Genomic DNA, 4,120 nt, shown 5'->3' with positions numbered 1-4,120 from the left:
AAAAAAAAAAAAAATATTTATATATATATATATATCCTTATATATATATATATATATATATATATACTATATATATATTGCGTATATGTGTGATATACACTACTGGACGTGATTATTCAAGGCACCATCGGTCACAACCATTTTTGTAGAATATGTATCCCAAAATGAAGCAACTTATCATTTCCATTTTAAACGGCGTAAAAATGCTAAAGGACATCAGAAAAAAATAGCCACCTCAGCCTAATCACTGTAGCAACGCGTCTCGGTATGCCTCGAAGGACGGCAGGCCTTTTCTTTGATTTTCTGGGTTTTTTTACTCCATACCTTATCAATCGGTCAATTAACACAGCTATGTTAGTACATTCTACTTGGCTTACCTCGTCTTTATGTCTTTCTATAAACATTCTATATTGTTAAAATGGACGTTACAGGAAACTCAAAAACACTCTAAACCCATAAAATATCCAACTAAGGTTAAAACACTTTCGGCTGTTTGGCAGGGAGTTCCATCATGCTTGAAAATGCAGTCATTATCAGGGAAGCACTTTTAGTAATATCCAAGTAATTATCTTTTTATGTTTAACTGTCAAATATATATTTATTTGCATAATTATATGGTAAAAAATACGTGTAAGTCCTCAGTTTCTAAGTATTCTCAGGAACATGAATAAAATGACACTGGAAACGGGATGAATTAAATGCGGAATAAATGCCGGCGGTAAAGACATCATCAAGTGAAAATAAGATGGTTAAGCCACATACTCTATAATAACAACAAACACGCTAGTGAATTACAAAATAAGACACCACTACAGAGCTGTGACAAAGAAATCTTTCAGTGATGTCACGATATCCAGATTAATCTCAAAATTACTAGTAACCATGACAAGATCACAGACCACCACCATCGCCTTGGTTCGGATATTTAGTTGTGCTCTCTGGCAATCGGGGTGGTCCTTCTCGAAGCTGGTTTTCTTCCAAGAAATTTTCATCTGTCCATCAGTATTCTACCGTAGATTCATCAGAGCACAAAACCTGAAAATAAAAATAACAGTGTAAGTTATAAAATGACTGGAAACATTCAAAATAAATAACCTTTTGATATCATCTTGAACCCAAACATGAAGATCATACTAGATGTAGTATTTTGTAACTAACATATTTTTTTTCCAGTATGCATATGTATTTTACTAAATTATGTTTGACTCATATAAAACGGTAGTCAGAAATAAGATTTAATTGAGATTAACCCTTTCCCAATCCTCGGATATCCAATCCTTGTGAGCCTTTCCCCAGGCCAATTATTCCTTCCTCATAGCCTTGGCACCTTAGTTGGCCCGCAGGCATGGTATCCCATCTCATTTATCTTTTTCCGACTGTATACTCGATGTCATAGGTTTATTTATTGGCCTGTTGCGATCTTGTTTAACCATATTTATCTTCAATTGGGTTCAAAGTTTTCCAAGTTATCAAGTTTTCTTCTCACTTTTGCAACAGCAGTTTTGGAAACACTCACTTTCTTGGCTATTTCTTGTTGACTTAGAGGTATTTTGTAGATAACCTTCAATAACATAAAAATCTGCCTGACTCAGGTCCTTTCCTCCACCCATGTGTTTCAGTTGGCAGTCTTGATTCAATTTGCATAGTAGAAGGGCTAGGTTTAGTCAGTGTGGTAGTGCATGCATTTGCACGTATTATAAAATGTAAAACTGGAAACCAGAAATCCAGGAACAGTGTTAAGGGTCACATATGATATGTGACACCTTTTTTTTCTAGCTAATTTAGTAAAATTCTATAGTCCTCAGAATAATCGATCCCGAAAGCAATATACAGGTTGTGATCCTTTTCATAGTATATATTGTACAGAACCCAAAGGGAGGTAAAAAAACTGGTCTCAAAAATTATATAATACTGTATATGTATATAGATGTGTGTGTGTGCGTGCGTGTGTGTTGTGTGTGTATGTGTGTGTGTAATACATTAAACATATACAAGTATCTATGTACATATATAAAGAAATATACACATAGATGTGTATATATACACATGTATATATATTAATGTATATATTTATATATATGTATATTAACACACAGACATGCATATGTTTTATTATATATATATATAATATATATATATATATATATATATATATATATATATATGTTTGTACATATATGTATATAAAAGGATTAGAGAGATAGATGGATAGATATATGAAAAATATATATTAGTATACATATACATGTATACTTACATTTGTCTATCTATCTCTCTGTATATATATGTATACGTATATAGACAGATAGATGGGTACATATAAAAACATGTGAAGACATATGTATATACATATGTATATTTACATTATATGTCTACATATATATATATACACACACACACATATGTGTCTGTATATATATGATATATATATATATATATATATATATATATATATATATATATATATTTATAACATATATATGTGAATGTGTGTGTATAAATATACATACACAACACACACACACACACGTACATATGTATGTATGTGTATAGATATTATATATTTATATGCATATGAAATATATATATATATATATAATATATATATTATTTATTTTTTTTTTTTTTTTTTATTATATTCAAACACATCAGGCACACTAACACACACACACACACACACACAAAACATATCATATATATATATATATATATATATATATATATATATATTATATATATTTACATAACTCTTATTTACACATATCTGTTAGTAATTATATATATTTATTATTCTATGTCTATTGTGCACTATTATATACTATATATATCTAATTATATCATATATATATATATATATCTACATACTACATTATGCATATGTCTATATAATATATCATAATTCATATATACATGACATATATGATAGCGTATATATGTTATATATATACTGATACATATATATATATATATATATATATAGTATAAGTATATATTTATCGATTTTATTTTCATCCGCACGTCCCTGTATGTTACACATTCTGTTGTAGGTTAAAATATTATGTAGGCTTTTGTCACATGTTCTTATTTACTCTTTCATTGCAGGTGTAGATAGAAACTAAAACTATTTACATTTTTTTAAGATCAATGCAATGTCAATTCATTGGACTTTGCATGCCGTGTTGTCTAGTTGTAATTTTGGAGCAATAAATAATATTACGTAAAAGTGCTTTTTCGATTTTATTCATGGACGATACCTTTTTCTTTTCTTTTGTTGTTCGAAATACTAAATATTGTTTTTTTTTCTTATATCGATAGCAAAGCTCATGGTTCGTAAAGTTTCTTTTTTATCAGAAAATATATCCTGTGGATTTCCGTCGTCCAGAGCCCAAGGACGCCCTTGGCCTTAGTCCGAGATCAGGGTGCTGACGTACATCGATTTGCAATTGAATGGCAGAATTCCGAAAGGGTGGCTTGTTTTCCATTAAGATTTTGTTTGCGATTGTTGTAGCACAATTATAAATCTATGTCTTTTTAATTTCAGTTGTTGGTAATAAGCAGCGTGAGAATTTAATACAAACATATTACGGATTTTTCATATCCACGATGATCCCAAAACGTGGTTGAATCGAGAATCATGATGATTGACGGAACATGGCAGTCCAAGCAATCTATGGAGGGTTACGGGGGAGGACTGTGCGGGGGGCATGTGGGCGGATGTCGATGTCCAATTGGACTAAGATTAGTTTTTTTTTCAATATTTTAATCCAAACTGAAGACAATTATTCTACAGCTAATTGTTTCTTCAGTGACCAGCAAGGACGTGACACGTCACTGATTTGAGTTGACAAATTACACGCACAACTTATAAGGAAACACGTGGTATGTGTGTTTGTTCAAAGCACCTGAACCGACCTTAGCCTACGATCATCATTAATCGTATGTAATAACAAAACGTGCTGTCGTTTAGGGAGAAGTTGCACATATTTACTTACAGCAACATGATTGTATCAGTATATATGATTATAACATATATATTGAAAATAACAAATAAATATTCCTCTACATATATTAATATTTTCTATAAGTATGTATACAGTATATATGTATATGTACATATACA

Source organism: Penaeus monodon, chromosome 4 (genome assembly GCF_015228065.2).
Source record: "Penaeus monodon isolate SGIC_2016 chromosome 4, NSTDA_Pmon_1, whole genome shotgun sequence".
Classification (NCBI taxonomy): Eukaryota; Metazoa; Arthropoda; class Malacostraca; order Decapoda; family Penaeidae; genus Penaeus; species Penaeus monodon.
This window is presented reverse-complemented; position numbering follows the sequence as displayed.